This window comes from Antechinus flavipes, chromosome 2 (assembly GCF_016432865.1).
Source record: "Antechinus flavipes isolate AdamAnt ecotype Samford, QLD, Australia chromosome 2, AdamAnt_v2, whole genome shotgun sequence".
NCBI classification, from domain to species: Eukaryota; Metazoa; Chordata; class Mammalia; order Dasyuromorphia; family Dasyuridae; genus Antechinus; species Antechinus flavipes.
Window position 1 is genome coordinate 495022172 of NC_067399.1, and position 10826 is coordinate 495032997.

Here is a 10826-nt window from a genome sequence, read left to right on the forward strand (position 1 = left end):
TCTTTAAAAAAAAAAAAAAAAGTCTTTCCTGTTACTTTTTATCTAGCTTGAAGAATTCCCTTGTGGGGATTCCTGTGGTATCTCTCTCTAGACTTGCTCTGTATTCTGTAGTTAGTCTTTGACAAATTCTCTCTTGCTCAGGGAGCGTTTTGTTGCTCTCCTTCTCTAGGGAAGGACAAGGGGCTATAGCAGGGGTCCTTAAATTTTTTAAATAGGAGGCCAGTTCACTGTCCCTCAGACTGTTGGAGGGCCAGATTATAGTAAAAACAAAAATTATGAACAAATTCCTATGCACGCTGCATATATCTTATTTTGAAGTGAAGAAACAAAACGGGGACAAATATAATATTTAAAATGAAGTAAAGTTAAATCAACAACTTACCAGTATTTCAATGGGAACTATGGGCTTGCTTTTGGCTAATGAGATGGTCAATGTCTGGTTCCCTATTTGTCACTGCTAGTCGTAACAAGTGACACAAGTGTGCATCTGTTGGTCTTGATCTGGTTGGAGATTTCAAATGTTTCATTCTAGAAAAAGTCTGTTCACAGACATAAGTGCTGCCAAAGATGGTTGCCATTTTGAGTGCATGGTTCCTGAGATGAGGATATGTCTCAGAGGGAAGAGATGCATAGAAATTATGAAAGCAGCTTGACTTGAATACATCTTTCAGAGAGTCACAGTTCTGCAGTTCAGCCAGTTCCATTTGGTAAATTGTATCCACATTTTCAATGCCAATAGAAAATGGGTTACAGAAAAGTTGTATGTCCTGTTCATGGAGATGAAGCTCTTTAAATCTAAATTGGAACTCCTTTTGCATTTTTTCCAATGAATCCACACATGTTTTATTTGGGAATGCAATCAGCAGTTTTTCTGCTAACAGATTTTGAGTTGTGGGGAGATGGCAGAAATTTTCGTCCTTCACTTGATTGATGAGGAGGCCTAATTTTACTTCAAATGCTTTGGCATGTGATTGCATATCACAGACGAACTTCCCCTTTCCTTGAAGGTGCATATTGAAATTGTTGACTAGCTCTGTTTCTGTCAGAAAGGCAAGGTGCCATTTCTATTCTGCATCATTGAGCTCTGGTACTTCTTTGTTTTTTGAAAGCAGAAAAGTTGTAATCTGTGGAAGTAAGTCATAAAAATGTTTCAAAACTCTCCCTCAAGTCAGCCAATGTACTTCTGTGTGATATAGAACATCTTCATACTCAACATTTAGCTCACACAGAAATTCCTTTTTTTTTTTTTTAATAACTTTTTAATGACAGAATCCATGCCAGGGTAATTTTTTACAGCATTATCCCTTGCACTCACTTCTGTTCCAATTTTTACCCTACCTCCCTTCACCCCTTCCCCCAGATGGCAAGCAGTCCTTTACATGTTAAATAGGTTACAGAATATCCTAGATACAATATTTGTGTGCAGAACCGAACAGTTCTCTTGTTGCACAGGGAGAATTGGATTCAGAAGGTAAAAATAACCCGGGAAGAAAAATAAAAATGCAAGCAGTTTATATTCATTTCCCAGTGTTCTTTCTTTGGGTGTAGCTGCTTCTATCCATCCTTGATCAATTGAAACTGAAAGAGATCCACTTCCATCAGAATACAGCCTCAAACAGTATCGTTGTTGAGGTATATAATGATCTCCTGGTTCTGCTCATTTTATTTAGCATCAGTTCATGTAAGTCTCTTCAAGCCTCTCTGTATTCATCCTGCTGGTCATTTCTTACAGAACAATAATCTTCCATATGTTCATATACCATAATTTACTCAACCATTCTCCAATTGATGGGCATCCATTCATTTTCCAGCTTCTAGCCACTACAAACAGGACTGCCGTAAACATTTTGGCACATACAGGTCTCTTTCCCTTCTTTAGTATCTCTTTGAGGTATAAGCCCAATAATAACACTGCTGGATCAAAGGATATGCACAGTTTGATAACTTTTTGAGCAAAGTTCAAAATTGCTCTCCAGAATGGCTGGATGTATTCACAATTCCACCAACAATGTATCAGTGTCCCTGTTTTCCCACATCCCCTCCAACATTCCGCATTATCTTTCCCTCAGTCAGAAATTCCTGAAATTGTCTAGGATTTAGTGCATTAGCTCTAATGAAGTTAACACAAGATACCACAATTTTCATAACAGAGTCCCACTTCAGTGATTTACTACACAGTGCTTGTTGGTGGATGAGGCAGTGTATGGCTATTGGATGAGAATGGTTATGTTTGTCCATCTCTTGGTTAATGCGAACAATTACTCCTTTCTTAGACCCCACCATGCTAGGAGCACCATCAGTTGTCACGCTGGCTAGTTTAGCCCAGTCCAGCTCCAAACCATTCATAGTTTGGCAAACCTTTTCATAGATATCCTCTCCTGTAGTTGTTCCTTTAACACTTTGCAGTGCAGCAAGCTCTTCTGTGACTTCAAAATAATCGTTCTTCCCACGAATAAAAATGACAAGTTGTGCAGAATCACAAACATCATTGCTTTGGTCGAGTGCCAAGGAAAAATATGAAATTTTTTTATGGAGTTTTGCAAATGCTGATGCAGATTGTCTCCCATTTCTTCAATCCTCCGTGTAATTGTAGGTCCTGAAAGACTCACTGTACTAAATAAATCGGCCTTCTCTGGATACATCTCTAACAAATTCTCCCTCCACAAATAGCCAGTGCATGCTATTAGCTTGGAAACTTGAAAACTTGCTCGCAGTGATGAACTATTTAGCTGCTTTTGCTTCACAAAAGTATTTTGCTAAGTTCTCAATGTGTTTTTCAGCTTTAATATTTTATCTTTTCTCACTTCTCAAAACAATCATATTTATCTTTATGTTGAGTTTCATAGTGTCAATGCAAAGTATATTCTTTGAACACAGACACTATATTCTGGCATATCAGAACAGCTTTTTCCTTGTACTGCATGAAAAAGTAATCATAAGTCTTTGAATATCCCACACTCTGAGACATTTTTTCTTTTTCTTGACATCATTATTTCCTAGGGATTCCAAATTGCTATTAGTAAAATACCAATATATATAGACAGTGCTACAAAAACAATATACCAGCAATAACTTTGCCCACACAGAGACATACAGACTGCAATGCCCAACTTCCTCCAAGCTGCCTCTGCGCTGATGCCTCCGCTTCCCTCACACTCTCTCTCGATCTTCGCGCTCCTGCTTCCGACCTTCACTGCTGCAGTGAATTCCCCCTGCAGCAGCCGTGACATACGCAGCATGCACTGCACATCCCCCGCGCCTGTCTGTTGTGGTGGCTGCCGTTATTGTACAAGGCCGCGGGCCATCAGTTCTCTGTCTTCTGCATCTCTCTGCCTTCCCCATATCACACACCCCAGCCTGGGAACTCACCTCCCCTCGGTATCGCCTCACGCTCTCTCTCCGCTGCCTCAGCCCAAGGCCAGAAGTGTGCGTTGTTAACACGAGTTTAGGTCGAAAGTCACTTCCACTCTGATTTTGCCATAACCCAGGCCACATAAACGTCCTCAGTGGACCACAGCTGGCCCACAGGCTGTAGTTTGAGGACCCCTGGGCTGTAGTATCGGGGACACTGTCTAGGGTGAAACAAGGGGCTATTGAATCGAGAACACTAAAGCTTTTTTTTCCCCTAGAAGTCAAGGATTTCAGGCTTTCTAGTGATGGCTGATTTCCCATTTGGTGACTGTTCACAAGGTTTTTTCCAGTAAGCCACCACCCATCCTTTCTATAGCAGGGAGGGACCACTCTACACCCTGGGACATGGTCTGGAGCTTCTACTCTCAGCAGAGTTTTGGCTTGGAAACACTTATGGCATAAACTCCTGTGAATTGACAAGAATTAAAGTTTTTGTCATATCTTTATCTCTCTGAGGGACACCTATAGAGAATGAAAAAGTTATAGAATTTGGAAAGCTTGGAGCCTGTTCCTATCTTAGGCTGCCTTTAGGCTGTCTCTTAATGCAGAGACATTCACTTGAAAAATACCTCAACCTCAAAATTTGAAAACTTGAACTCTGATTAGATTAGCTGAATTGGGATCCAGTCTCCCTCCATCCATCATTATCTCAGTGCAGGCAGAAGCTGCTGTGGAAGTGTCTCCTTTGAAGTGGAAACCCCTCCCAATCTAAGGAGAAACCTGGCTACTCTGGGGACCCATCCCCCCAACTTTTTCAGGAGTCCAAGGCCAATATACTAAGGCCAAAACTGGAGGAGCCTATTTTGAGCTTTCAATGTTTCTCCCACTCTGCTGTTACAAACAGCTGTTGTCGTTTTTTTTAATTCTCTCTCATCTGAACTAAAACCTGAAACTCCCAGCTCTTTTCTCCTCTGGGCAACTCCTGCCTCCTGGGAAGACACCCAGAGCAGAGGTGCCTTTTTAATGCAAATCCCTCCCAGACTTAGGCCCAGAACCTCAGAACCCCAGACGTTTGTGCTGTAAGTGTCAAGGAAACTGTCAGAGGTGACCCCAGTCCCTGTCCTGAGTTCAAGCAGGAGGAGCACTGGAGGAACTGCCTTTCCACCATGACAGCAAACACCCCAGGGGTTGAATTGCATCCCTCAATGTCCTGTTCTCTGGTAGGAATTTGGGGTTTGGCCCAGTTTCCCTTCCACCAGACAGCTGAACACATTGTAGCCAATAGGCTGCGTAGGAATGCTATTTGCTCTTGCTCTAGCCCCCTGGTTTCTTCCACCCTTCCCCCATAAAGAGTGGGGATAGTAGAGGGGAGCTCAGGATCTTTGCCTAAATCATCTTGGTGATTTTATGGTGAGATTGAGGAACCAACTCTCTCTTCTCAAACTCCCAAAAAGATTTTTTTAAAAAGCACAAACCTTTAGCACAGTTAAGAGATTTGGAAAAGCTTAAATTGCCAAATCACTATTGATCAGAGAAATGCAAATTAAAACAACTCTGAGATACCACTACACACCTGTCAGATTGGCTAAGATGACAGGAAAAAATAATGATGAATGTTGGAGAGGATACGGGAAAACTGGGACACTGATGCATTGTTGGTGGAATTGTGAATGAATCCAACTATTCTGGAGAGCAATCTGGAATTATGCCCAAAAATTATCAACCTGTGCAACCCCTTTGATCCAGCAGTGTTTCTACTGGGCTTATACCCCAAAGAGATACTAAAGAAGGGAAAGGGACCTGTATGTGCCAAAATGTTTGTGGCAGCCCTGTTTGTAGTGGCTAGAAGCTGGAAAATGAAAGGATGCCCATCAATTGGAGAATGGTTGGGTAAATTGTGGTATATGAACGTTATGGAATATTATTGTTCTGTAAGGAATGACCAGCAGGATGAATACAGAGAGGTTTGGAGAGACTTACATGAACTGATGCAGTGAAATGAGCAGAACCAGGAGATCATTATACACTTCGACAACGATATTGTATGAGGATGTATTCTGATGGAAGTGTATTTCTTTGACAAAGAGACCTAACTCAGTTTCAATTGATAAATGATGGACAGAAGCAGCTATATCCAAAGAAAGAACACTGGGAAATGAATGTGAACTATTTGCATTTTTGTTTTTCTTCCCGGGTTATTTTTACCTTCTGAATCCAATTCTCCCTGTGCAACAAGAGAATTGTTCTGTTCTGCAACCATATATTATATCTAGGATATACTGTAACATATCTAACATATATAGGACTGCTTGCCATCTAGGGGAGGGGGTGGAGGGAAGGAGGGGAAAAATCGGAACAGAAGGGAGTACAAGGGATAATGTTGTAAAAAAATTACCCTGGCATGGATTCTGTCAATAAAAAGTTATTATAAAATAAAATAAAAAGAATCTTTAAAAAAAATTTAAAAATTTTTTTAAAAATTAAAAAAGAAAAAAAAAAAGCTTAAATTGCATTCTTATCTTAATCTGCAGCCCTGACAGTCAGGGACACGCCCATTCCCCAGACCCTGCCTCACAAAAAGATCAGTGGCTGTTTTTAAATCAAAAGCCTCTTAACTGAAGAGGTCTAAAATTAACCCTGGGATAGTCATTAACCCAGATTTAGAGCATTAAAAAAAAAAGAAAGAAAGAAAAGAAAAGCCAATAGGGCTATAATGACAGGGAAAGATAATGCGGAACATTGGAGGGGATGTGGGAAAATAGGGACACTGTTGGTGGAATTGTGAATACATCCAACCATTCTGGAGAGCAATTTGGAACTATGCTCAAAAACTTATCAAACTGTGCATACCCTTTGATCCAGATATTTCTACTGGGCTTATATCCCAAGAGATCTTAAAGGAGGGAAAGGGACCCACATGTGCAAGAAATGTTTGTGACAGCTTTCTTTGTGGCCAGAAATTGGAAACTGAGTGGATGCCCATTGATTGGAGAATGGCTGAATAAATTGTGTGATATGAATATTATGGAATATTATTGCTCTGTAAGAAATGACCAGCAGGATGATTTCAGAGAGGCCTAGAGAGATTTATATGAACTGATGCTGAGTGAAATGAGCAGGACCAGGAGATCATTATATACTTCAACAACAATACTATATGAGGATCAATTCTGATGGATGTGGCCCTCTTCAACAATGAGATGACTCAAATCAGTTCCAATAGAGCAGTAATGAATTGAATCAGCTACACCCAGTGAAAGAACTTTGGCGAATGACTATGACCCACTACATAGAATTCCCAATCCCTCTATTTTTATCTGCCTGCATTTTTTATTTCCTTCACAGATTAATTGTACACTATTTCAAAGTCCGATTCTTCTTGTGCAGCAAAATAACTGTATGGACATCTATACGTATATTGTATTTAACATATATTTAACATATTTAACATGTATTGGTCTACCTGCCATCTGGGGGAGAAGATTGAGGGAAGGAGGGGAAAAATTAGAACTAAGGTTTTGCAATTATCAATGCTGAAAAATTACCCATGCATATATCTTGTAAATAAACAGCGATAATAATAAAAAAAAATTGCCTTTCAACTCAAAAAAAAAAAAAACAAACAAAAACAAAAACAAAAAAAAAAAACCAATGGACATCAATGGCTTATTAATCCTAAACCTATCAAGGCCTGACTCCATCCCAGGAGGAATTAGCTTTCTTGGAAATTGGAGTGAAAGAGCTAAACTCTAGGTTACTTAACACTCTTACTATAGACAAACAATCTTTTGGTCCTAGCATTTTTTCTCTTACTTTTCTTTGGCATTCGGTATTGTTAGATGGGCCATCAGCATTCTTAAAGTCACCCACAGAATAGACCTGATATATTTTCTGCAAAAAGGCCCCATTCCTAAAGATCCTCATTTCCACACTAGAGGATCCTACTTTTAATCTGCTCCTGAGATCTGTTTTCTCTAGGCTTCAAACTTTGGATTTTCAACTGCCCTTCAACCGGGAGAACCATTGACTGGTGACAATGGACTGGGACAAACATCCCTTAGATGCCCTGCTGCTGTTTTCAGACCCCACACCTTACGCCTCACCTCCTGGTATGAACTCCGCAAAATCTCTATGACCCTTGCCAGCTTTAAGCAGTTACATGAAGAAGAGATCTTCACCCTTTTATCCCAAATGTATTTGGAGGTGACTGCTTGAAGAGGGAATGAAGAAGGGGCCCTAAAACTAAAAATACTTGAAGGAGAAAATCTCCTTCAACTCTGACTCAGTGAAGGACTCCGCCCTAGGGAAAGCAAAGAAACTCTTCATAACCAGTCCCTTTCTATCTTTCCAGTCTTCTCACACTTTCCTCTCTACCACATACTGTAAGTTCCAGGAAGATGTATACATTCTTGCAGTTCAGTGATCTTGATCTTTTCTGTTATCTAGAAGGGATCAGTTCAATCCTGAAACTCATTGAATTCTATTCAAATTCCAGCCCAAGCTGAAACCCAGTTTATAGAACTCTATGCACTAGCTCCCTTCAGCTTGTAGCCAAAGCTCCTATTATAAAAGAGCCGATCTAAAATCCTCTCTTTGCAGAGGTTCCAAACATGCCATGCTATGCTATGCCATGCCAAGGAAACCTCTTCCCACTGGAATATTCTTTCCAGTGCCACCCTCTCTTTACCCTCATCTATTTCCCTAATGAGACTTTATGCCTCTCTATCAGGATTTCTAACCTTACTTCCCAATCCCTATAAATAAACCCTTTTATCAATCTAGGTTTTTGGATCTGTAAATTCCTTTACAGAAAATCTCTGCACTGCCAGAAGGGAGTCCCCAAAACTCTCTACCCTTGTGCTGAATCCCAAGGGGGTACAGGGGAGCAAAAGCTCTCTATTCAGTTCCCTGAACCCCGAACCTGACATTTAACTCCCTGATCACCAAAAACCCTAATCTCATTTTGGTTCCCTAAATCTAGACCTTATTATTTGGTTCCCTAATAAAGGGAACCCCAAAATCTAAACCTCATCAAGACTTCTTTCTAAAAAGATTAGTCATGAATCTAATCTTCAGCTAGTAATACTAATCTAAGGGCCAATAACTCTCCCTTGTAAACAATGTTTTTGTTAGGAACTCAAAAATATGTTTAATGAAGTTAAATGAACTTTAATGAATTGGGAAATAAATAAATCAAGAATATGTCTAAGACATTTATTTAGCTGTCCCCCAATCGATGGGTATCCAATTGATTTCTCATTCTTTGATATCACTGTAAGTGTTTCTGGCACTCTCCGCCTGATCACATAATAAAATTTGTTATATGTTTTCATTCAGTCAGTCTATAAATATTTTTCTACATAGATCTTTTCAGGTGTCTGTTTTCATTGGGCAAAACCATTTTATAGAGGACAATATAAGATTAAAAATAACTTGTCAAAATCACAGAGTGAATTTATGTTAGAGCAAGAACACAGGGTGCTCCTCTTGCCTTCTGTCACCCAGGCTTGAGCTTTTTCCACTACGTCAGCTGCCTCATGAAAGCAATGCTGGCAATCGTGTGCGCCGAGGGTACAGAACAGACTGAAAAGAATCTTTGCCAATCTAGGCTGTCCTCTCCTGTAAAAGGAATTGGGATTAAAGCCCTGCCAGCTCCATGGTTATATGACACTCCATGGATAGCCACCTCTTCCAGAATTAGTTCCTAAGAACAGCCTCTGCCCCACCCAATCCAAGAGAATGCAGAGCAGATACCATCAGAGCCTTCTTTAAAGGAAATTCTTCATAACCTCCCCCCTTTCTACCTTTCCAGTCTTCTCACACTTTGCTCTCTACCACATACTCTAAGTTCCAGGAAGATGTACATTCTTGCAGTTCAGTGATCTTGATACTGTTTCTCTGACTTTATACTGACTGTCACCCATTCCTGGTTCTTTGATTTGCCCAGTTTCTTTCAAAACCCAACTCGCATCCCTGCTTCTTCAGGTCTCTGTCCCCTCAGCTGCTGAGGTCTCCCTCTCAGATTGACTTCTGCTTCTTCTGCACATGCTGTTACCCACCTAATCCTCTGTATGTTGTCTTCTCCCTTGAGAATACACAGTGGTTCTGACGTCTTTTGCCTTTCTTTGTAGCTTCAAGGCTTAGGACAATGTTTGGTACATAGCAAGAAGCTTCACAATTATTTGTTATGAAGTGCCAGGAACTGTGCTAGGTGCTAGGGATACGAGAATATGAAACAGTGAACAAGGAACTTACATTCAAATAGGAAAGAATGTAAGGACACACAAACTGTATACAACACAAATATAGAGTCAGACAATTAACAAGTATTTATTGTGAGCATTTACTACCCAGCAAGGCTGTGAGAACTACATGCAATGAAACAATAGACAGAATAAATTGGAGATAATTAATAGAGGGAAGGTATTAGCATTAAGGGAGATTGGGAAAGACTTCTTCTAGAAAGTAGAATTTTAACTGAGATCTGAAAGAAGCCTGAGAAGTCAAGAGGCTGAGATGAGAAGAGAGCTCCAGGTATGGGGAATAGCCAGTGAAAAATATCTTGAGTATGGAATTGAAAGTTGAGTATGAGTAGTAAGAAGGCCAATGTTAGTAGACCTCAAGAGTAGTGAGGGGCAGATTGGCTAAGATGACAGGAAAAGATAATGACAAATGTTGGAGGGGATTTAGGAAAACTGGGACACTGATAGATAGATACATTGTTAGTGGAGTTGTGAATGAATCCAAAAAATTCTAGAGAGCAATTTGGAACTATGATAAAAAAAGTTATCAAACTGTGCATACCCTTTGACCCAGTTATTACTGGGTTTATATCCCAAAGAGATCTTAAAGGAGGGAAAGGGACCTGTATGTACCAAAATGTTCATGGCAGGCCTCTTTGTAGTGGCCAGAAACTGGAAACTGAGTGGATGCCCATCAATTGGAGAATGGTTGGATAAATTGTGGTGTATGAATGTTATGTAATATTATTGCTCTGTAACAAATGACGAGCAGGAGGATTTCAGAAAGGCCTGGAGAGACTTAAATCGAACTGATGCTAAGTGAAATAAACAGAACCAGGAGATCATTGTTCATGGCAACAAGAAGACTATATGATGATAAATTCTGCTGGACGTGGTTCTTTTCAACAATGAGATGATTCACATCAGTTCCAATTGTTCAGTAATGAAGAGAGCCATCTACACCCAGAGAGAGTATCATGGGAAATGAGTGTGGACCACAAATAGCATTTGCACTCTTTCTGTTATTGTCCGCTTGCATTTTTGTTTTCCTTTTCAGGTTTTTTCTTTCTTTCTAGATCCATTTTTTCTTGTGCAGCAAGATAAATGTATAAATATATATACATATATTGGATTTAACATACACTTTAACATATTTAACATATGTTGGACTATCTGCTCTCTAGGGGAGGAGATGGAGGGAAGGAGGGGAAAAGTTGGAATAGAAGGTTTTGC